This window comes from Somniosus microcephalus, chromosome 8, assembly GCF_052327205.1.
Source record: "Somniosus microcephalus isolate GS21.2 chromosome 8, FLI_Smic_1.0, whole genome shotgun sequence".
Classification (NCBI taxonomy): domain Eukaryota; kingdom Metazoa; phylum Chordata; class Chondrichthyes; order Squaliformes; family Somniosidae; genus Somniosus; species Somniosus microcephalus.
The window spans coordinates 139,297,097-139,323,063 of NC_140994.1; positions in this window are offsets into that span (position 1 = coordinate 139,297,097).

Genomic DNA, 25,967 nt, shown 5'->3' on the forward strand with positions numbered 1-25,967 from the left:
TGTGATGGTAGATAAGCAATGGTGAACATTTAAATAAATATTTCATAATTCTCAATGAATATACATTGAGAGATAAAAACTCCACGGGAAAAGTGATACATCCATGACTAACTAAAGATGTTACGGATAGTATTAGATTAAAAGAAGAGGCTTAAAATGTTGCCAAGAATAGTAGTAAGCCTGAGGATTGGGAGAGTTTGTGAAACCAGCAAAGGATGACCAAAAAATTAATGAAAAGGGAGAAAACAGAATATGAGAGTAAACTAGCAAAAAATATAAAAACAGACTGTAGGAGCTTCTACAAGAATGTAAAAAGGAAGAGAGTAGTGAAAGTAAACATTGGTCCCTTAGATTCTAAGACAGGAGAAATTATAATGGGGAATAAGGAAACGGCAGAGACATTAAACAAATATTTTGTACCTGTCTTCACAGAAGAAGACACAAAAACATACCAAAAATAGTGGGGAACCAAGGGGCTAATAAGAGTGAGGAAGTTAAAGTAATTAATATTAGTAAAGAAGAGGTACTGGAGAATTAATGGGACTGAAAGCTGACAAATCCCCTGGACCTGATGGCCTACACCCTAGGGTTTGAAAAGAGGTGGCTGGAATGGTCCCAGTGGATTGGAAGGCAGCAAATGTAACCCAGCTATTCAAGGAAGGATAGAGTGAGAAAACCATGAACTACAGGCCAGTTAGCCTGACATCAGCCATCGGGAAAATGCTGGAATCCATTATTAAGGAAGTGGTAACAGGCCATTTAGAAAATCATAATATGATTAGGCAGAGTCAACATGGTATTATGAAAGGGAACTCGTGTTGAACAAATCTATTGGAGTTTTTTGAGAATGTAACTAGCAGGGTAGCTAAAGGGAAACCAGTGGATGTATTATATTTGGATTTCCAAAAGGCATTCGATAAGGTGCCACACGAAAAGTTATTGCACAGGATAAGGGCTCATGGGGTTGGGGGGGGTAATATATTAGCATGGTTAGAGGATTGGTTAAAGGACAGAAAACAGAGTAGGAATAAACGGGTCATTTTCAGGTTGACAGTTCATTATTAGAGGGATGCCGCAAGGATCAGTGCTGGGGCCATATCTAAGGAAGGATATACTTGCCTTAGAGGGGGTGCAATGAAGGTTCACTAGATTGATTCCTGGGATGAGAGGGTTGTTCTATGAGGAGAGATTGAGTAGAATGGGCTTATACTCTCTGGAGTTTAGAAGAATGAGAAGTGATCTCATTGAAACATATAAGATGCTTAGAGGGCTTGACAAGGTGGATGCTGAGAGGCTGTTTCCTTTGGCTGGAGAGTCTAGAACCAGGGATCACAGTCTCAGGATAAGGGGTCGACCATTTAGGACTAAGATGAGGAGAAATTTCTTCACTCAGAGGGTGGTGAACCTTTGGAATTCTCTATCTCAGAGGGCTGTGGAAGCTCAGTCATTGAGCATATTCAAGGCTGAGACAGATAGAATTTTGGACTCTAGGGGAATCAAGGGATATGGGGATAGGCTGGGAAAGTGGAGTTGAGGTCAAAGATCAGCCATGATCTTTTTGAATGGCGGAGCAGGCTTGAGGGGCCGAATGGCTGACCCCTGCTCCTAATTCTTATGTTCTTATGACATTGGCCTGAAATGTCAACTCTGTTTCTCTCTCCACAGATGCTGAGTGTTCCCAGCATTTTCTGTTTTTATTAAAGTGTAAACAATGCTGATCTTAAGATTACTTAAATGTGTGGCATTTTCTCAGAGGACTGAGCTTTTACACTCAATTTCCACACTTTCGCAGGTTGCACCTCTTCTAGTGGTGGTCAACTTGACATGAGAGGTGGAGCTGCTTTTTGCCACAGCACCACACAAGCGCTCCTGGAAGTTCTTTGTGAAGAACAGGAGCAGAAGAGGGTTGATGCAGCTGTGGGCATAGCTCAGACAGATGCTGATATGGTAGATGTAAAGAAAGAGCAAGGTGGGGGACAGGGGGGTTAAATTGAGCACCTGCATCACATGAAAAGGTGACCAACACACCAAAAAGACAGCTATTACCATGAGAACAGTTTTGGTTGCCCTCTTTGCCTGCACTGATTGCTTTCTGCCCACTCTTCTGAGCGATTTAAAGACATGAAAGAGAGTCATTGAGTAGAAAGTGCTTATAATAATCAAGGGAATAATAAATCCCAATACAGACTGATAGAGTGTATACCAGTACATGTCCTTCATTCCAGAAGGCAGGTCCAGAGCACATATTTCAGAGTCTCCCATCTGGATAGTCCTGGAATATAACATGACTGGGACTGTCAGCAACAAACTGCTGAGCCACACGAGAGCGTTCACTAGCACAGTCCGACAGATGGTCCTTTTCTCTGTGGCGGGGTGGACTATTGCAATGTACCTGGCAAAGAACAAAAAATTCGCTGGTTAGAGTTCTCCGTACAATGCTGACCTGCTGCGATTATTACAGTAACACTGCACTAGCCCACTGGGATGATTACAGTATCACTGTGTTGGTCTGCTGGAATTGCTGCATTAACACTCTCTGATGTTACTGATATGATGGGATTACTGCAGTAACACTGTCCTGATGGTACCTCTGTGCTTGGATTAAGTGCAGTAAACATTGTCCTTCTGGTACTGCTGTATTGGGATTAACTGCACTAACACTGTGCTGGAGGTACTGGTGTGTTGGAATTAACTGCACTAACACTGTGCTGGAGGTACTGGTGTGTTGGAATTAACTGAATTAACACTGTGCTGGAGGAACTGGTGTGTTTGGATTAACTGCACTAACACTGTGCTGGAAGTACTGGTGTGTTGGAATTAACTGAACTAACACTGTGTTGGAGGTACTGGTGTGTTGGGATTAACTGCAATAACACTGTGCTGGAGGTACTGGTGTGTTGGGATTAACTGCACTAACACTGTGCTGGAGGTACTGGTTGTTATGTACTGTGTGTTCTATTGTGTGTTCTCCTCCCACCTGTGGTGGCGCTGTCACAGGAGATAAATGGTTGGGTATTCTCTCGGTTAAGTTTAGCTCTCTTTGTTCAGAACTTCCTTTCCTTCCAATAAAGCACTTCATGTTTGAATCTCTGAGTTCTGAGTCCTAAATTGTGTCTAGGTAGAAAGGTACCGACACAACAAGTGGCAACGAGGAGCGGATGAATCTGCGTACGTTACGGGTGCAGTGAGTAAACAGAAAATTTAATTTGAAACGTGAGATGGCTACTATATTAGGAAACATCGGTGATTTTGATGAAAATGTGGAGCAATGGAGCGCATATACGGAACGTTTTGACTATTTTGCATTGGCGAATGCGGTGGCAAATGAAAAGGTCGTGCCTACCTTTTTGAGTATAATCGGGCTGAAGACTTTCAATTTACTTCGCAGCCTTGTGCAGCCAGATAAGCCAGGAACTAAAACATATAAGCAACTAGTGGAAATTCTTGGAGCACATTTTTCACCAAAACCTCTGGTTATTGATGAGAGATTTAGATTTCACAAACGGAATCAAGAGGAGGGGGAATCAGTGACGATGTTTATTGCTGCTTTAAAAAGGTTGTCGGAACACTGCCAGTTCAAGGAGGTGCTGAATGACACCATTAGAGACAGACTTGAGTGTGGTCTGCAAAATGCAGCCACACTGAAGCGCCTTCTTACTGAGGACAACCTTACTCTTGAAAAGGCCATTGAAGTTAGTGTCTCCATGGAGATGGCGGAAAAGGAGGCTCACCAGTTGAGTTCAACAGGGAGAGTTCACAATGTGTCGTCTGAGCCTAAAGGTGCGCGGAACGGCACATGTTACCGTTGTGGGAAAACGGGCCATCACGCTAATGACTGCTGGTGTACGGAGCTGGAATGCCGAAATTGTGGCAAAAAGGGTCACATTGTAGAGGTAAAAAAAGAACAGACAGAGCTGGGAAGCATGGAAGCAAAATGTCTGTATTTGGACAAAAGAGGAAAAAGAGTATTCATTCAGTGCAGTATGATGGAACAAGCAAACAGAGGGGAGCGACACCTCTGAGGAGGAAGAGGTGCACATACTGACGGTTGCAGGTGGTTCAAATGGCTACTGGGTGTCACCACTGGTGGAGGGACAATCAGTGCGGATGGAGGTGGACACAGGCGCGGCTGTGTCCCATGTTTCAGACACTGTCTACAACAAAATGCTAAAGCATCTTACCCTTCAGCCAACAAACATTGTGCTAAAGACGTATCCCGGCGAACCTATGGCCATGAGAGGCGTCATTGAGGTGACAGTTAAATTGAACGGACAGACTGCAAAACTGCCACTATATGTGGTAAAGGGAAATTACCCATCGCTACTGGGACGTGCGTGGCTAGAGAAAATCATGCTGGACTGGCCTGCAGTCTGCATGATGTCAAAAGGGGAGTCAGGTCTGACTGCAGTGTTAAACAAACATGCAGAACTCTTCAATGGGGAACTTGGGAGCATGAAAAAGATCAGCGTGAGACTGGACATTAAACTTGACAGCAAGCCGAAGTTTCACAAAGCCCGACCTGTACCCTATGCAATTAGGCCAAAAGTTGAGGCTAACTTGGAGGCCTTAGTCGAGAATGGAGTCCTGGAGCCTGTGAGCGTGAGCAAATGGGCCACACCCATGTTCCTGTCCTGAAAAAGGATGGATCTGTTCGAATCTGCGGGAATTTAAAAGTGACTATTAACCCGGTGCTGTCTGTGGAACAGTACCCTCTTCCCCTCATTGATGATCTTTTTAAGGGCCTGGCCGGAGGGCAAAAGTTCAGCAAAATAGACTTATGCCAGGCTTATCTACAAATGTATGTCGGTGACAAATCAAAGGAGCTGCTGACAATTGTGACACACAAGGGGCTCTACAGGTACTGCCGCCTTCCGTTTGGAATTACGCCGGCCCCTGCTCTATTCCAAAGGGCAATGGATCAGATTTTGAGTGGACTGCCAGGAGTCCAGTGCTACCTGGACGACATCCTTGTCAGTGGGACAAATGAGGAGGATCATCTTCTGAACTTGGATGCGACACTACAACGACTGAAAGAGTACGGACTCAGAGTTCGTAAAGACAAATGTGAATTCTTTCAGTCTTCAGTTGAGTACCTGGGGCATGTGATTGACGCTACTGGCCTGCATAAGGCGCCGCCAAAGGTCAAGGCGATCGTGGAGGCCCCAGCACCCCAGAATGTGAGCCAGTTACGTTCATTTCTGGGGCTACTTAACTACTATGGGAAGTTTATTCCAGACTTAGCAACATTGCTGAAGCCGTTACATCAGTTGCTATGTCAAGGCAAAACATGGAAATGGACTGAACTGTGCAACGAAGCTTTCGCCCAAGCAAAGAAAGCATTGCTGAATTCGGAGGTCCTGACGCACTTCGACCCAAAGCTACCCGTGCAGCTAGCATGTGATGCATCACCATATGGTGTGGGAGCAGTCATATCCCACATCATGCCGTCGGGTGAAGAGAAACCTATCGCCTTCGCATCACGCACCTTGAACAAGGCCGAGAGTAACTATGCGCAGATCGAGCACGAGGCCTTGGGAATCATTTTTGGAATTTGAAAATTTCATCAGTACCTGTTTGGGAGAAGGTTCACACTCCTGACAGACCACCGTCCATTGACTTCAATCTTCGGGCCCCACACCGGAATTCCGTTTCTCGCTGCAAGTAGGATGCAAAGGTGGGCTTTACTGTTGTCAGGACACACATACGACATCAAATATCGCAAATCAGACTTGCACGGCAACGCAGATGGTCTCTCGAGGCTACCCTTGCCTGTTACTCCCCCAGAGCCTCGTCAGATAGACATCTTCTACTTTAGACAAGTGGAGGGAGCACCTGTCACTGCAGTTCAGGTGCGAAGGTACACCCGCAACGATCCAGTCCTGTCTGAGGTAGTGGACGATGTCATTCGAGGGAGAGCGACAGGAGATTCTCCTAGTTTGAAACCTTACGTTTCAAAAAGAAATGAGCTCTCCGTCCAGGCAGGTTGTCTTCTTTGGGGACGCCGTGTCATCATTCCGCCACCTCTGAGGGAACCTATACTGCAACAACTTCATACAGGCCACAGTGGGATGGTTTGGATGAAGGAAATGGCAAGAAGCTACTTCTGGTGGCCAGGTCTCGATAGGAATATTGAGGAGAAAGCCAAAGCATGTTCCCCATGTCAAAGGGTCCGGAATGTTCCACAGCTGGCAACCCTACACCCCTGGGATTGGCCTGCAGAAGTGTGGCAGCGAGTACATGTGGACTTCGCCGGTCCTTTCGAAGGGAAGATGTTTATGGTGATTGTGGACGCTCGTAACAAGTGGCCGGAGGTCGCTGTGATGAGGTCTACCACGGCAGAGAAAACAATTGAGAAACTTGGTGAGGTGTTCAGCCGTTATGGCTCACCGGAACAACTCATAAGTGACAACGGTCCACAATTTGTATCACAGGAGTTTGCAACCTTCCTGCATGTGAATGGTGTCCAACACATCAGGTCTGCGCCCTATCATCCCTCTACTAATGGCCAGGCAGAAAGGTTCGTGCAAACTTTGAAGCACGCCTTGAAGGCATCGCAAGGTCAGGGCTCAATCCACCAATGTCTGAACGGCTTCCTGTTGTCCTACAAGAACGAGCCGCATGCCACAACCAAAACTTCCCCCGCTTCGCTCATGATGAAGAGGCAGTTGCAGACAAGTTTTGACTTACTCAAACCTCCAAGGGCAGAGCAGGTTGTCCATTGTCAACAACAAGCTCAAGTTGAAAAGAGAGAGAAAAGAGCCAAGGAGAGACGGTTTCATCCAGGAGAGCACGTCCTTGCTCGAAACTACAACACTGGACCGGAATGGGTTCCTGCTACGGTGATCGCGCAGACGGGCCCTGTGTCTTACACGGTTGAGACTGCTGAGGACGTCGTCTGGAGAAGACACACAGATCAACTGTTGCTAGGAGCAGAGACAGCCACAGGAGCTCCAACGGCTGGTTGGCCTGAACTGTTTCCGAATGATACCGCAAACCAGCATCCTTTGCCACAGTGCTCTTCTCCAACACAGGAAGTCAAAGAGACTGTTCCACCTGTGCAAACTCCTGACTTTCAACTGACACTGTCACGGGGGTGGGGAGCCACGGGACTGTCACGGGGGTGGGGAGACACAGGGCCGTGTAGATACGGGGCCGTGCTCTCTGGGCAAGGTAGGTTCTGGACCCAAGTGCAGAAACCAGGCTAGAGGCAGGTATACAATCTTTAAGGTACTTTACTAGATTCACACATAACTAGACTCATACAAGGAACACAACAATATACATAGAACTCGAGACAAACCATATACATAAGAACTCAAGACAAGTTACAAAACGGCTAGTCAAGATAGGAACTCAGGACAGCTTCCATGAGGCAACCTACTTGTCTATACTGAGCTGGGATAAGCTTACCACAAGCGCAACCAGCTTGCCGAGACGAGACTCGAGACAAGCTATCATGAGGGGCTGCCACAGGGGTAACAGGCTTATCAATACAGAGCTCAAGACAAGCGCCAGCATGGCAACACGCTAGTCCAGCCCAGCACCTTATCAAGACTAAGAACACAGACTTAGGTACATCTTAAATACAAAGCTCGAGAGACACCATGGCAGCCAGCTAGTCAAAGCCAGGAGCCACAGCGCGAAGGCTAATCCCCGGATTCCCCGGTTAGGACTGAGCACAGAGGGAAGCAACCACAGAACTTATATACCAAGAAAACCAGGTGAAACCCATAAACAGCTAACAGGCCGTTAAGAATTAACACAGGAGGCTAGGAACAATTAACAAAGGGCTAGAACCCAACAAGTGAAGGTGCCATCTAGAGGTTACAGAAGGGACTGACTGGCACCCTCACAGGACCCCCCTCCTAGGAACGGCTCCTGACGTTCCCTACACAGGGCTCGAGAGACACAGGGCTCGAGAGACACAGGGCTCGAGAGACACAGGGCTCGTGAAACACAGGGCTCGAGAGACACAGGGCTCGAGAGACACTGGGCTCGAGAGACACTGGGCTCGAAATACACTGGGCTCGAAATACACTGGGCTCGAAATACACTGGGCTCGAAATACACAGGGCGCTAATACACAGGGCGCTAATACACAGGGCGCTAATACACAGGGCACTAATACACAGGGCGAATCTTCTTAGCTTTTCAAGCAATGATATTCCCCATTCCAACTGTTCACAAACTGCAGATGTTCAGAAATCTCAAGACAGAATCATCCTCTTCATCCACTAGCGGCAGAGACATGTCGTGGCGATCATATGACCAAAATCTTGGTAAGCAACAGAGCCATCGTTTCTCCAGAGTTAGCACGCTCAATGGATTATATTCCGAAGGGATGCAAGAAGGGCGAAGACTCGAGAATTTAACTTGTCCAGGAGAGCTTGAGAATTTAATTGTCCAGGAGAACTCAAGAATGTCTTATCCAGTAGAGCTCGAAAGTTGTCTTGTCCAGGACAGCTCGAAAATTCAACTTGTCCAGAAGAACTTGAGAGTTTATCTTGTCCAGGAGAACTCGAAAGTTTAACTTGTCCAGGGGAACTTGAAAACTTAACTTGCCCAGGAGAACTTGAAAACTTAATTTGCCCAGGAGAACTTGAAAACCTAACTTTTCTAGGAGAACTTGAAAGCTTAATTTGCCCAGGAGACTTGAGAGTTCACTCGAAAATTTCACTCTATGAAGGCCCAGGAAACTTGAAAGTTGACTTGAAAGTTTAACACAACGGGAGGCCCAGGAAACTTGAAAGTTTGCTCGAAATTTTAACACAATGAAGGCCCAGGAGACTTGAGAGTTCACCTGGGGTTCTAACACAATAGAGGCCCAGGAGACTTGAGAGTTCACCTGGGGGTCTAAATACAGTAAAGGCCCAGGAGACTCAAAAGTTTTACTTGAAAGTTTAACACTATGAAGGCCCAGGAGACTTGAGAGTTCACCTGAGGTTCTAACACAATAGAGGCCCAGGAGACTTGAGAGTTCACCTGGAGGTCTAAATACAGTAAAGGCCCAGGAGACTCAAAAGTTTTACTTGAAAGTTTTAACACTATGAAGGCCCAGGAGACTTGAAAGTTAACACGAAAGTTTCACACAAGAGACTTGAAAATTCACTTAAACATTTAACACTGGAGGCTTGAAAATTCACTCGAAAATTTAACACAGGAGACTTGAAAATTCACTTGAAAACTTAACACAGTGGGGGTCTTGGTCCTAGGAGACCAAATATTTGCCCAAGAGAACTCGAAAATTAACTCGAGAGTTTCAAACCTTAGCCGGTTGGTTTCTACTGGGTCCATGTATGGCTCAGTCCTACTGTCACGGGAGTGGGGAGCCACGGGACTGTCACGGGGTGGGGAGCCATGGGGCCGTGCTCTCTGGGCAAGGTAGGTTCTGGACCCAAGTGCAGAAACCAGGCTAGAGGCAGGTATACAATCTTTAAGGTACTTTACTAGATTCACACATAACTAGACTCATACAAGGAACACAACAATATACATAGAACTCGAGACAAACCATATACATAAGAACTCGAGACAAGTTACAAAACGGCTAGTCAAATAGGAACTCAGGACAGCTTCCATGAGGCAACCTACTTGTCTATACTGAGCTGGGATAAGCTTGCCACAAGCGCAACCAGCTTGCCGAGACGAGACTCGAGACAAGCTATCACGAGGGGCTGCCACAGGGGTAACAGGCTTATCAATACAGAGCTCAAGACAAGCGCCAGCATGGCAACACGCTAGTCCAGCCCAGCACCTTATCAAGACTAAGAACACAGACTTAGGTACATCTTAAATACAAAGCTCGAGAGACACCATGGCAGCCAGCTAGTCAAAGCCAGGAGCCACAGCGTGAAGGCTAGTCCCCGGATTCCCCGGTTAGGACTGAGCACAGAGGGAAGCAACCACAGAACTTATATACCAAGAAAACCAGGTGAAACCCATAAACAGCTAACAGGCCGTTAAGAATTAACACAGGAGGCTAGGAACAATTAACAAAGGGCTAGAACCCAACAAGTGAAGGTGCCATCTAGAGGTTACAGAAGGGACTGACTGGCACCCTCACAGGCACCTTCTCCATCCAGGCCTGTGTCAATGCCTACTGCTGTGGAAGCCAGCGATGACCGCCGGTATCCTGTCAGAGAGCGGCGGCCTCCAAGACGCTTGGATCTGTAGGCTTAGTGACTTACCCACAAGACTGGGGCATAATAAACCCCAGGGTAAAGTCAGGTTTTGAGGCAGTCTACCTCTACCCTAGGTTAGTTGAGTGTATTGAAAGTAACTTACCTATTGAGGAATAATGTGGACCTTCCATTTAAGAGGGGAGGAAATGTTATGCATTGTGTGTTCTATTGTGTGTTCTCCTCCCACCTGTGGTGGCGCTGTCACAGGAGATAAATGGTTGGGTATTCTCTCGGTTAAGTTTAGCTCTCTTTTTTTGGAACTTCCTTTCCTTCCAATAAAGCACTTCATTTTTGAATCTCTGAGTTCTGAGTCCTAAATTGTGTCTAGGTAGAAAGGTACCGATACAACACTGGTGTGTTGGAATTAACTGCACTAACTCTGTGCTGGAGGTACTGTTTGTTGGAATTAACTGAACTAACACTGTGCTGGAGGTACTGGTGTGTCAGAATTACTGCAGTAATGTTGTCCCAACGTGTACAGTCTTTTTTTATAGCTTTAACTGGTTAAGATTCATACAGAGCCAGCCCCTCGTGATGCTGTGTTTATATTACAGAAATGGTGCTTTGGAATTCACCTTATTTATATTGCAAAGTTAATTAAAGTTGGCATCATTGGGAGAGACAGAGAATCATTTTCAGCAGCATTTTGGAACCTGTTTGGACAGCGAATGCCAACGAGATTGGTGTAAGTGGCTCAGGCAGTTGCTGAGAGTGTGACCGTGAGGAAATTGACTGAACATGCTGGATCTAATTGTGCAACTGTTGATGTGTTACTGACTGTATCTCTATTGATGTTAATCCAGCTCCCTCACACTGTCAGCCTGCCATCAAGGATCCCAGTACCTTGGGAAATGCAGTAGTGTGGTGTCAAGACCAAGACCATGGGAGCACAGTGGCATAGTGGTTAGCACTGTTGCCTCACAGCGCCAGGGACCCGGGTTCGAATCCGGCCTCGGGTGACTGTCTGTGTGGAGTTTGCACATTCTCCCCGTGTTTGCGTGGGTTTGCTCCGGTTTCCTCCCACAGTCCAAAGATGTGCGGGTTAGGTTGATTGGCTATGATAAATTGACCCTTAGTGTTAGGGGGATTAAATACGCGGGGTTACGGGGATCGAGTGGGATATGTGTCGGTGCAGGCTCGATGGGCCGAAATGGCCTCTATCTGCACTGTGGGGTTTCTGTGATTCTGTGATTGCAAATGGACAACTGGGCCACTATCCTCTTGCTGTCAGTGGTAAAGGAGCTGAAATACTGGAAATGCTGAGTATTGTGTCAGTCACCTGTTCAGTACACCTGTGGCCAGCACATTGTCTGACACTGCCAATGATCCCAATGCTAACCTGTAAGGAGGTGGAGGCTGAAAGGTTGAAGGTGCTGATGACTATGACTGCCACTGGCAGTGCCACCTCTCAGATGGAGGTTGGCTGCAGGTGGCAAAGCTGTCCATCTGGCTTTCTACATTTTCAGGTTGGCAAACTGTGACTAGTGGGGCCTCAACTATTTACAATCTACATTAATGACTTGGATGAAGGGACCGAGTGTACTGTAGCCAAATCTGCTGATGATACAAAGATAGGTGGGAAAGCAAGTTGTGAGGAGGACACAAAGGGCTCGATTTTGCCATTGGGGCGGTCTGGGACGTGTCAGGTGGTTTTTGTGCCAGGACCCCGACTCCGATGTGAAGTGGGAAAAAAGTGCGATGTGCCCTAATTGGGCACTTGATTTCCAGCATGTGGAAACCCCTGGCCCAATGAGTCTTATCATACAGAAAGTCGCCTCCGATGACATCATCAATGCTGCTGGATTTAAGGCCTGCAAGCAGCCTTGCTTCTTCTGGAGACTTTAAACTTTATGCCCATTGTTGTGATCGCTTCATTCAGCAACTATGTCCAGCAGTAGGCCAAAGTGTGCGCCAAGGCTCCCTCCAAGCTCTGGTGGAGGGGGCAAGATCAAATAAGGAGGTGCTCTTCCCTTCCTCAGGGAGGAAAAAGCCTCCCCAGCAGACTAAATCTGTGTGGCTGCAAGTGGCCCAGGAGGTCAACTCAATCTCTATGTGCCGCAGAACCTGGCTGCAGTGCAGGAAGAGGTTTCACGACCTTCTCCGCACAGGAAAAGTGAGTATGACTTTCCCATCACGCTCAATCTGATCTCCATCGCCCCTCCTCAGCAGCACTCTGCTTTGCCAAACTCTTCCTCCACATCCCACTTGACACTTACATCCCTGCACCCTTACCCATTCCCTCTCTCTCTATGGTCACATTCACTTAACTATTCGACCATGCAGCCCTCACACTCCCTGTGATGCAATGACAACAACTTACAACACAAAGGGAGGGCCCTTTGTCTCCTTCTAAGCATCTATGCTATGTATTCTCTACACTCACTCCTTCATTCTCACTCAAACTCCACTTGTGTCCCTCATTGCAGGAAAAGAGAGCCCACAATAAGAGGGAAAGAGCGAGGACAGGAGGAGGGCCACCCTCAGTAGCCCAGCTCACCACCTTGGAGGAGGTGCCCTGGAAATCGCCAGTGTCGAGGACGATTCGCAAGTGGAGGACGGACAGACGGGCACATCACAGCAAGCTAGTGACAGAATAGTTTACCATCTCTCTCATTGACATTGCATGGGTGACTGATAATGATTCTGATGCTACAACAGATTGACTTATGATCATCTGCTCAATTCAATGTGCATGCAACCTTTACCTCACATCTCTAACTCTTTCCTTTACTCCCCCACAGGACCATCGAAAGCCCCCGTCCCCACAGCCCAGGAGGAACAGCCTGAGCCTCAAGACTCCTCAGAGGAAGCTGCAACCTCTGAGGGCGCAGCGTCAGTAGAATTCGGCGCACCCAACACCAGCGCAGACACTCACACCTCAGTGGGACCTTCGCGAGATAGAATAGTGTTGTCACCTGGTGTATCACAGCTCACAAGTGAGCATCAGCAGATGGTGGAGACAGGGACAGCAGTGGAGAGTCCTCATCAGAGGGTGCAGGACTCTGCCAGCTCGGCTCAGCTGCATGTGGACCCTGTGCCTCCGGGTCCATCCAGAAGGAGAGCGGTGCTGGAACTCCAGGAACAGGTGCAGGAGTCTCTGGCAGGTTTTGTCTCCAGGGTCGCTGTGAGTGTGGAGCAAATGGAGGAGTCCATCGCGAACATGAGCAGAGCCTTTGTGGAGGCATTGGCGCATGAACGCATCACCACGGAAAGGATGGCAACCTCCGTGGAAAGGATGGCTACAGTAGAGGAGAGGATGGCTATGGCCGTTGAGGAGCTAAGTCACCAGAGTGTTGAATGCATGGTCATTGTTCAGAATAGGCTGACATCTCTTGAGGAGCGATGGTCAGCTATTGAGCATAGAAACCAGACCTTCATGGAAGTCCTCTGGAGTAGGACTTCCAGTGCAGAAACGGGTCCTCATGGCCCCCCTGAAGTGCAGCAAGGTGCTGTCAAGCCACTTGCTAGCTCTGAAGTGGGGATAACCCATGAGAGGGATGTTGGTGGCAGACAACAAGGAAGTGGGGGCTACTCTTCAAGCGCTCACACGAACATGCCACTGCGGAGCCCTCGGTCAGAGCCCCACCAGAGTCCTCACCCAACTGAGATGGGCGTCTCATCCCCTGCACAGCCGCAGGAGCAGCAGACTCTTGCCGAGCCCTCATGGGTTCGCAACCCCAGAGGACGGCTGCCAAAGGTGTTGAGACAGGAGCAGCAAGAAAGTGAGCAAGGGGCCTCCACATCTGCTGAAGTCACAGGGGAAGCACCACGTAGGAGCACGCTTAAGAGGAAGATAATGCACAAGTGGTCACAAGGGTAGTCACTTGGGTGTTATGTTGTGTTTATTTTTAAAATGCCATCAGTTGCTTGTTGTGATAAAAAATTCTGATGGCCAACTGTTGAAGTTGTGGGCTGTGTCATTTCGCAAATGGGACTTCCACATTGAGGGCTTAGAGCGACTTGCAATTGTCAGAGTGATAGGAATTCGCAGGTTCTTGTCCAATGTCGATGCTCTCTAAGCAAATCTGGCCAACATGAGTGCATCCCTTGCATCCCGGGCAGCAATGTGGTCATGCTCTGGCGCCTTCTGGCCTGTGCAGCTTCAGGTGGGTGAGCAGCAGCTTGTCGCTCCTGTTATTGCTGCTGCTGTTGGTGCTGCTGTTGTTCATGGTTCTGCTGCTGCTGCGGCTGGTCTTCGTCCAAATCTGATGTCCAGGAGCAAAGGAAATAAATGGTTCCCATGCTTCTGGTATATGCCTCAGTTAGGGAGAGGGGTTTCTCAGAAGGTCACACTGGAGATGGGTGTCAGGCTCCAAACTTCCACAACAATGAGTAGGCCTGCTAAAATTTCCCCCAGACCTGAGACAACAAAGTTCTGCCACCTGCAAATGATCATTGGTGAAAACTCCTTTTTAATGGTGGAGCTGCAGCTGTTAGTAAGCAATCTACTTGTGAGGCCACCAGGATTAACTGGCGTGGTCCAGAGGAGACGTGCAGGATGTGGGAAATGTGTTAAAATCAGAAAGGCTTCTCAAAATGGGATTATAGAGGCAATTAACTGGTTGTTAAGGGCATTAAGGGCCTATCCCGCCTCTTGGAGGCGGGATGAAAATGGGGTCTGAAACCCCGATTCTGGGAAAATTGCTCGGAGGCGGACTGGAGGGGGAATCAGAGACGGCCACCATTTTTTGCGATTTTAAAACCTCACACCTCCAAACCTGCCTCCTCGGGCCTGGCAAAATCGAGCCCAAAGAGTTTGTCGTCATCGTACGTGTCTTCACACTGTTCCTTTTGGGGAACTGTATGAAGTGGTGGAAGGATTTCTGGCTGCGATTAATGCTCCCTCCGTGACTGTAACCATCTTCGTACCAGCCATTAGGGTGGTTAGTCCTATGGCGGGAGGGTTTTATGGGCTCCCACAACCCATACGAGGGGGGGTGCCACCCACACCCACACCCACACCCACAGACGCAAGTATCCTGCTGGATGTCAACCCAGAACTTAGAGCCAGAACTTTGACTCCACTTGCTGGGACTGTCTGGAGCGGGGTTCGAAACCCTACGCTTTTTGGCCCAGCGATGGGGATGCTACCACTACGCCAAAGGCCCACTCCCCAAAGAGTTTGTAAAGGGATATAGATAGGTTAAGCGAGTGGGCAAAAATTTGACAGATGGGAAAATGTGAGTTTATCCACTTTGGTAGGAAGAATAGAAAAGCAAAATATTATTTAAATGGAGAGAGACTACAGAATGCTGTGGTACAGATGGATCTGGGTGTCCTCGTACATGAAACACAAAAAGTTAGCATGCAGTTATAGCAAGTAATTAGGAAGGCAAATGGAATGTTGGCCTTTATTGCAAGGGGGATGGAGTATAAAAGTAGGGAAGTCTTGCTACAACTGTACAGGGCATTGGTGAGACCACACCTGGAGTACCGCGTACAGTTTTGGCCCCCTTATTTAAGGAGAGATATACGTGCATTGGAGGCAGTTCAGAGAAAGTTCGCTAGGTTGATTCCTGAGATGGAAGGTTGTCTTATGAGGAAAGGTTGAGCAGTTTAGGCCTATACTCATTAGAGTTTAGAAGAATGAGGGGTGATCTTATTGAAACATATAAGATTCTGAGGGAGCTTGACAGGGTAGAAGCTGAGAGGATGTTTCCCCTCGTGGAGGAATCTATAACTCGGGGGCATAGTTTCAGGATAAGGGGTCTCCCATTTAAGACGGATATGAGGAGGAATTTCTTCTCAGAGGGTTGTGAATCTTTGGAATTCTCTACCCCAGAGAGCTGTGGAGGCTGAGTCAATGAATATATTCAAGGCTGAGATAGACAGATTTTTGAGCTACAGGGGAGTCAAGGGTTATGGGGAACAGGAAGAAAAGTGGAGTTGAGGACAAGATCAGATCAGCCATGATCTTATTGAATGGCGAAGCAGGTTTGAAGGGCCGAATGTCCTACTCCTGCTCCTATTTCTTATGTTCTTATGTACTGAGCAGAGCCTGAAGAGGCAGTTCCCCATACTCACCAGGCAGGTGTGCCATAAGAAAAGAGAGACTTGTATTAATATAGCGCATTTCACATACTCACGATGCCTCAAAGCACTTTACAGCTAATGAAGTAGTTTTGAAGTGCAGTCACTGTTGTAATGTAAGAACGCGGCAGCCAATTTTGTGCACAGCAAGCTCCCACAACCAGCAATGTGTTAATGGCCAGATAATCTGTTTTAGTGATGTTGGTTGAGGGATAAATATTGGCCAGGACACCAGGGAGATCTCCCCGGCTCTTCTTCGAAATAGTGCCATGGGATCTTTTCCGTCCACATGAGAGGGCAGACGGGCCTCAGTCAATCTCTCGTCCGAAAGATGGGACCAAGAAAATGCCATTGGCTGCAGATATGGTTGCTCACATAATGGTGGTGTGCCTAGTCTGGCTCCGGTGCCTGATAATCTCCCTAGCATGCCTTCTTTCATCTTATACCACTTCACCGATAAAATAATGTAGATAGGGTGTCCTAAAGCCAATGCCCACCATTGATTCTAATTTGACTTGCCACCCACCACAGGACTCTGTAGCTTGTATTTAGATGCTTTGTTGCTCTCTGGACTCCAGTGGAAGTTGCATTGTAAGAGATCCTTTTTTTTTACGCCTCTTTTTATTAAGCTCTTCCAGTTCTGACAATGTGTTATAAATATTTCAATTACAGTTAATTTTCTAGTAAATTTGCAGACAATATTTGCATATTTTGGTTGAACAAAATAAATTTAAAAACTGTTAAACTCACAAAAATCAGAAAAATACATAAAATAAAAGGAACAACAAAAAAAGCACTAAAAAATCTAGAAAATTGAAAATTCATATCAGTGCTCCAAAGTTTTGCCCACTAAGAATGTATGTCAAGAATTTGGGTATATTTTGCCAACCTGAAGAACAAAGACCCAGTGAGAGAAGTGTCTACCCATTTTCCTGGCCCCCAGCTGTCTGTTCCTCTCTGGCAAAATTGGCCAGAAGTAACTGAAACATTTACTCTTGTGTCTCTCTTGATGTTACTCCAATCCCTTGTATTGTCAGACTCAGTGGGGATTAAATCGGTTAGCCCCGAAAACAGGCGCAAGGATCGTGATGCTCGATTAACCGGCGCCTGTTCAATGGAATGCAGGCAGCATGCCAACTTCGGGCTGCCTGCTCAACATAATGATTTTTACATGCACCCAATATTGTTACTGCCTAGCACTACTTAAATCTAGCCGGCACTACTTAAAAGGAAGGAGCATTGTGGAGGTGCTGAGATCATTAGGAATAATGTGCTGTGCAACATTGTCTGACCATGGGAAAGAGCGGGCACCAAGGTTTTCGGACACTGCACTGGAGGTCTTGGTGGAAGAGATGGAATGGAGGAGAGATGCCCTGTACCATCGGGGGGCCGGAGACCCTGCTCAGAAGGCAGTGGCAAGAGATACCGGAGGAGGTAAATGCCAGGAGTATAGCTCCAAGAACATGATGCAGTGCAGGAAGAAGTTTAATGATCTCACACGAGTGGTCAAGGTCAGTGAATGCATCTTCAAACGCCATATCCTACCAACTGCACCACTAGCCTCAACCACTGTTCAATTCACCACACACCCCATCACTTACCTACCAACAATCTCTATCAATTAGGACTCATACCTAACATTCACATGCTTCACCTTACACACTTAGCACTGTTGCAAGCCTCAAATCCATATTCACAGCTTGCACACACTGCCAGCTATTCAACCATGAAAGCCACGTCACCCACACAGATTACACCACACTCACTGACACACTTCCCTCTCTCTTGCAGCAGAAGGTGGCGTACAACTGAAGGCAGCAGGAACTAACTGGAGGGGGAGAGGCGAGCCTGCATGGTCTAACCCCCCATGGAGCAGATGGTGCTGGCCATTATGGGAAGGGACATTGCTGAGGCTGTGGACACCGGCGGGGCTGAAACCATTGAAGATGAGTGTGTCCGCATACCTAATCCTTCTCCAACAGATCTGCTCCCTAAAGACCCTCTGAGGATATGGCCTCCTGCTGAGAGCCCTTCACCCCCTCCTCCTCCTCCCTTTTCTAGCAGCTTGTCCCACTCTGCGTGGACTCTGCTCATTCTCCCAGTCATGCTCAATGTCAAGAGGAAGGCCTACTAATCCACCCATGTCTGGGAGTAACTAGCCTGGGCAGAAGCCTTTAAGTCAGCAAAAGGTCCTTCAGCACCAGCCACACCTCTTCCTATACACTATTAGAACTTTAACCAACTGTAGCAAGCATCCAAAACTCATAGAATTGCAGCAACAGCCAGAAGAAATAAACCAGCAACTAACCTGTAATTAATTGATGATATATTTAAATAGCATTGGTCCTTCAAGATGCTTAACGTCGTGTTCAGTTGTGCGAGGTTAAGAGAGGGCAAAGGCTGGAGCATGGAGCTCCAAAATGGCAGCACTGTCATCAAATCAGCTGATTGACATTATGATCTGCCTGCCCTGCAGGCTGCCAGCAGATATTAAGTGCATGTGCCCTAACCCCTTTACAAATATGGCGTCCAGTGCACTTCCCATTGGAAGTGTGTGCACGCATTTTGAACGCTTAAGGGGCCTCGTAGCACCACAAAAATGGGCGCTACCGAGCCCAATTTCACCCCCAATAACGCCACCCAGCCAGTCTCCTAAAAAATATCATCAGTACCTAGGCCATGCCCCTACTTCTTACAGGCTACAGGTCAATGTTTGATTTATGGTACAGATTGATACCTCAATAGGTTGGAAGTAGGCTACGTGAGCAGAGTTATGTTTTGTTGCCTTTTAGAAGCCTGGGAAGGTGAAGGCACTTGAATCTTTATCAGAAATGTGGAGTCAAAGAATCTTTCAGACAAGGAATTGTTGAGTGCGTAAACAATGGTCAATCATTACTCAGCTCACTTGGAATGGAAGTTTTACTTACTGTTTGGAGAGGAGCCTGCACAAAGTACGGGATGGGCTGTGTCCCCACAGATCGTGATTGCAACTGGACATCAGAGACACATTGAGAAACAGAGCATAACAGAGAGAAGGCAGAAATAGTTGAGCCAAACAGAAAAACAGTGCTACATATAAACTATCTGAACCACTCAACTATATCTCAGTCCGTAGCTCACTCCCAGCTACCCATTACTCTGCATATACACATCTAAACACCTCAACTATATCCCAGCCCATTTGTCTGTACATAAGCCATCTGAACCCCTAGATTAGATTCCAGTCTGAAACTCATTCCCAGGTATCCATTATTCTGTATATAAACCATCTGAACCCCTAGATTAGATTCCAGTCTGAAACTCATTCCCAGGTATCCATTATTCTGTATATAAACCATCTGAACCCCTAGATTAGATTCCAGTCTGAAACTCACTCCCTAACAGCACTGTGGGAATACCTTCATGCACGGACTGCAGTGGTTCAAGAAGGCAGCTGACCACCATCTTCTCAAGGGCAATTAGCGATGGGCAATAAATGCTGGCCTTGCCAGCAATGCCCACATCCCAGGAATAAATTTTTTAAAAGGTGTCCATTATTCTATATATAAACCATCTGAACAGCTAGATTAGATTCTAGCCTGAAACTTACTCCCAGGTGTCCATTTTATTCAATATATAAAGGCCTGAATTTTAATACTTTGGCAGATTGGGAGTGGGGGAGGGGAGGGCTCAGAAGCGGTCGAGAAACCTGGGACAATGGGTTTCCTGCAGGCCTTGCCAAATTTAACAGCAGGGCCTGAGTTGCATTTGAAACCTTTGTTTCCCACCCGCAGCCAGCCAGATGGAAAAGCGGGTAGGCCTGCAGCATTAGGCCACAGAGAGGAGGAATGGAAGGGTCGAGAGGGGGTCGGGGGGGCTTGTCAGGGGGGCTGGCTGAGCATTGGGGGGGCGGAGCCTAATCAGGTGACCAGAGGAGCATGAAGGGGGGGCTGGAGCGTGATCGAGGGGCTGGAGGAGCATGGGGTGAGAGGCCGGAGCATAATCTGGGGTGGGGCAGGGGGGCGGGGGCTGTCCGTGGGGCCGGGGGCTCATCGCGTGGGGGCCGGAGGAGTATGGGGGGGAGGCAGACAACATCGGGGGGGCTGGGGGAGCATTGGTTGGGGGAGGCCGGGAATGCGATCGGAGGCCTCGGGAAGGGGGGAGGAGGATCGGAGGCCTGGGCGGGGGTTCAGAGGTTTCGTGTTGGGGTGATCTTTGATCCTGAGGGATGGATTAGGCAGGGATGCTGGATCCAGAAGGTAAGTAGTCCTCGCCTTCCATTAGAAACATAGAAGAAACATAGAAGATAGGAGCAGGAGTAGGCCATCTGGCCCCTCGAGCCTGCTCCGCCATTAAATGAGATCATGGCTGATCATCCAAATTCAGTACCCTGTCCCTGCTTTCTCCCTTTAGCCTTAAGAACATAAGAACATAAGAAGTAGGAGCAGGAGTAAGCCATATGGCCCCTCGGGCCTGCTCCGCCATTCAATAGGATCATGGCTGATCCGAATCTAGACTTACGTCCACTTCCCTGCCCTCTCCCCGTAACCCCTTATTCCCTTATCAGCTAGGAAACTGTCTATCTCCGTTTTAAATTTATTTAATGTCGCAGCTTCCACCGCTCTCTGGGGTAGCAAATTCCATAGATTTACTACCCTCTGAGTGAAGAAGTTTCTCCTCATCCCAGTTTTGAAAGGGCAGCCCCTTATTCTAAGATTATGCCCCCTAGTTCTAGTCTCACCCATCAGTGGAAAATCCTCACCGCATCCACCCGATCAAGCCCCCTCACAATCTTATATGTTTCGATAAGATCGCCTCTCGTTCTTCTGAACTCCAATGAGTAGAGTCCCAACCTACTCAACCTTTCCTCATACGTCAACCCCCTCATCTCCGGAATCAACCGAATGAACCGTCTCTGAACCGCCTCGAGAGCAAGTATATCTTTTCTTAAATATGGAAACCAAAACTACACGCAGTATTCCAGGTGTGGCCTCACCAATACCCTGTATAACTGCAGCAAGCCTTCCCTGCTTTTATACTCCATCCCCCTTGCAATAAAAGCCAAGATTCCATTGGCCTCCCTGATCACCTGCTGCACCTGCATACTAACTTTTTGTGTTTCATGCACCAGGACCCCCAGATCCCTTTGTACTGTAGCACTTTGCAGTTTCTCTCCATTTAGATAATAACTTGCTCTTTGATTTTTTCTGCCAAAGTGCATACCCTCACACTTTCCTATATTATATTCCATCTGCCAAATTTCTGCCCACTCACTTAGCCTCTCTATGTCCTTTTGCAGGTTTTTTATGTCCTCCTCACTCACTGCTTTCCCTCCCATCTTTGTATCATCAGCAAACTTGGATATGTTGCACTCGGTCCCTTCCTCCAAATCGTTAATATAGATTGTAAAGAGTTGGGGTCCCAGCACTGACCCCTGCGGAACACCACTAGTTACCGATTGCCAGCCCGAGAACAAACCATTTATCCCAACTCTTTGTTTTCTGTTAGATAGCCAATCTTCCACCCATGCCAGTATATTACCCCAATCCCGTGATTTTTTATCTTGATCAGTAATCTTTTGTGTGGAACCTTGTCAAATGCTTTTTGTAAGTCCAAATACACTACATCAACTGGTTCCCCTTTATCCACCCTGTATGTTACGTCCTCAAAGAATTCGAGCAAATTTGTCAAACATGACTTCCCCTTTGTAAAACCATGCTGACTCTGTCCTATTAAATTATGTTTATCCAAATGCTCTGTTACTGTTTCCTTAATAATGGACTCCAACATTATGCCAACCACAGATGTTAGGCTAACTGGTCTATAGTTTCCAGCTTTTTGTCTACTTCCCTTCTTAAATAAGAGTGTTACATTAGCAGTTTTCCAATCTGCCGGGACCTTTCCTGAGTCCAGGGAGTTTTGGAAAATAATCACCAATGCATCCACAATCCCTACCGCCACTTCTCTCAAGACCCTAGGATGTAGGCCATCAGGTCCGGGGGATTTATCTGCCTTAAGTCCCATTATTTTACCAAGTACCATCTCCTTAGAGATTTTAATCGTGTTTAGCTCCTCCCCCCCCCATTGCCCCCTGTTTGTCCAGTGTTGGGATATTTTTTGTGTCCTCTACTGTAAAGACTGATACAAAATATTTGTTCAGCGTCTTTGCCATCTCCATGTTCCCCACCACTAGTTTCCCGGTCTCATCCTCTAAGGGCCCAACGTTCACTTTAGCCACCCTTTTTCTTTTTATGTAGCTGTAGAAACTCTTGCTATCTGTTTTTATATTTTTTGCTAGTTTACTTTCATAATCTATCTTCCCTTTCTTAATTAATCTTTTAGTTATTGTTTGCTGGCTTTTAAATGCTTCCCAATCTTCTATCCTCCCACTAGATTTGGCTACTTTATATGCCCTTGTTTTCAGTCGGATACTATCCTTTATTTATCTATCTAACTCCTTCTTGAATATATTTAATGAATTGACCTCAACTGCCTTCTGTGGTAGAGAATTCCACAGGTTCACAACTCTCTGGGTGAAGAAATTCCTCCTCATCTCAGTCCTAAATGGCTTACCCCTTATCCTTACACTGTGACCCCTGCTTCTGGACACCCCCGCCATCAGGAACATCCTTCCTGCATCTAGTCTGTCTAGTCCTGTTAGAATGTTATAAGTTTCAATGAGATCCCCTCTCATTCTTCTAAACTCTAGCGAATATAAGCCTAATCGACCCCAGGTATCAGTCTGGTGAATCTTCGCTGTACTCTCTCCATGGCAAGAACAACTTTCCTCAGATAAGGCAACCAAAACTGCACACAATACTCAAGATGTGGTCTCACCAAGGCCCTGTACAACTGCAGCAAGACATCCTTGCTCATGTACTCGAATCCTCTCACTATGAAGGCCAACATACCATTTGCCTTCTTAACCGCCTGCTGCAGCTGCATGCTTACCTTCAGTGACTGGTGCACAATGATACCCAGGTCTCGTTGCACTTCCCCTTTTCCCAATCTATTGCCGTTCAGATAATAATCTGCCTTCCTGTTTTTGCCACCAAAGTAGATAATCTCGCATTTATCCACATTATACTGCAGCTGCCATGCATCTGCCCAATCACCCAACCTGTCCAAATCATACTGGAGTTTCTCTGCATCCTGCTCACAGCACACACGCCCACCAGGCTTTGTGTCGTCTGCAAACTTGGAGATATTACATCTCATTCCCTCGTCTAGATCATTAATATATATTGTGAATAGCTGGGGTCCTAGCATCGATCCCTGCAGTACCCCACTAGTCACTGCCTGCCACTCGGAAAAAGACCCGTTTATTCCAACTCTTTGCTTCCTGTCTGCCAACCAGCTCTCTACCCAAGTCAATACCTTACCCCCAATCCCATGGGCTTTAACTTTGCACGCCAATCTCCTATGCGGGACCTTATCGAAAGCCTTCTGAAAGTCCAAATACACCACATCCACTGGTTTTCCCTTATCTATTCTACCAGTTACATCCTTAAAAAATTCCACTAGATTATTCAAGCATGATTTACCATTTGAATGTATCCATGTTGACTTTGTCCGATCCTGTCACTGTTTTCCAAGTGCTCTGCTATTACATCTTTTATAATGGACTCTAGCATTTTCCCCACTACCGATGTCAGGCTTACCGGTCTATAATTCCCCATTTTCTCTCTACCACCTTTTTGAAATAGTGGGGTTACATTAGCTAGCCTCCGATCCATGAGAACTGTTCCAGAGTCTATAGAATTTTGAAAGATGACCAGCAATGTATCTACTATTTCTAGGGCCACTTCCTTAAGTACCCTAGGATGTAGATTATCAGGCCCTGGGGTTATCGACCTTCAATCCCTTCAATTTCCCTAACACCATTTCCCTACAAATACTGATTTAATTCAGTTCCTCCTTCTCATTAGACCCTATATTCCCTGATATCTCTGGGCGGTTATTTGTATCCTCCTTTGTGACGACAGAACCAAAGTATATATTTAATTGGTCTGCCATTTCTTTGTCCCCCATTATAAATTCCCCTGATTCTGACTGCAAGGGACCTACGCTTGATTTCACCAAACTTTTTCTCTTCACATATCTATAGAAGCTTTTACAGTCAGTTGTTATGTTCCCTGCAAGCTTACTCTCATACTCTATTTTCCCCCTCTTAATTAATCCTTTTGTCTTCCTTTGCTGAACCCTAAATTGCTCCCAATCCTCAGGATTATTGCTTTTTCTAGCCAATTTATATGTCCTCTCCTTGGATCTGATGCTATCCCTAATTTCCTTTGTTAGCCACGGTTGAGTCACCTTTTTTGTTTTATTTTTATGCCAAACAGGGATGAACAAATTCTGTAGTTCATCTATGCGATCTTTGAATGTTTGCCATTGCCTATCCACCATCAACCCTTTAAGTAACATTCCGCAATCCATCCTAGCCAACTCGCGCCTCATACCATCATAGTTTCCTTTATTTAAATTCAGGACCCGAGTCTCTGAGTCAACTACTTCACTCTCCATCTTAATGAAGTATTCCAACATATTATGATCGCTGCTCCCCAAGGAGCCTCGCACAACAAGATTGCTAATTAATCCTTTCTCATTACATAATACCCAGTCTAAGATGGCCTGATCTCTAGTTGGTTCCTCGACATATTGGTCTCGGAAACCATCCCGTATATACTCTAGGAATTCCTCCTCCACAGTTTTGTTACTAATTTGGTTAGCCCAATCTATATGTAGATTGAAGTCACTGCTGTGCCCTTATTGCACGCATCTCTAATGTCCCATTTAATGCCATCCCCAACCTCAGCATTACTGTTTGGGGGTCTGTATACAACTCCCACTAATGTTTTCTGCCCCTTGGTATTTCTCAGCTCTACCCATACATATTCCACATCATCAGAGCTAATATCCTTCCTTACTATTGTGTTAATCTCCTCTTTAACCAGCAATGCTACCCCACCTCCTTTTCCTTTTTGCCTGTCCTTCCTGAATACTGAATACCCCTGGATGTTGAATTCCCAGCCTTGGTCACCCTGGAGCCATGTCTCTGTAATCCCAATTATATCATATCCGTTTACATCCATTTGCACAGCTAATTCATCCACCTTATTACGAATGCTCCTTGCATTAAGACACAAAGCATTCAGGCTTGTTTTTTTAACACTCTTAGTCCTTTTAGAATTATTATTTACCGTGGCCCTGTTTGATTTACACCCTTGATTTCTCTGCCTTCCACTTTTGCTTTTCTCCTTCCTGTCTTTTGCTTCTATCCTTGCTTCCTTTCCTCTGTCTCCCTGCACAGATTCCCAACTCCCTGCCATTTTAGTTTAAACCCTCCCCAACAGCACTAGCAAACACTCCCCCTAGGACATCAGTCCCAGTCCTGCCCAGGTGCAAACATTCAGTTTGTACTGGTCCCACCTCCCCCAGAACCGCTTCTAATGTCCCAGGAATTTTAATCCCTCCCCCTTGCACCATTCCTCTAGCCACATATTCATCTGAAATATCCTTCTATTTCTACTCTGACTAGCATGTGGCACTGGTAGCAATCCTGAGATTACTACCTTTGAGGTCCTATTTTGTAATTTACCTCCTAACTCCCTATATTCAGCTTTTAGGATCTCATCCCGTTTTTTACCTATATCATTGGTACCTATATGCACCACGACAACTGACTGTTCACCCTCCCCCTTCAGAATGCCCTGCAGCTGCTCCAAGACACCCTTGACCCTTGCACCAGGGAGGCAACATACCATCCTGGAGTCTCAT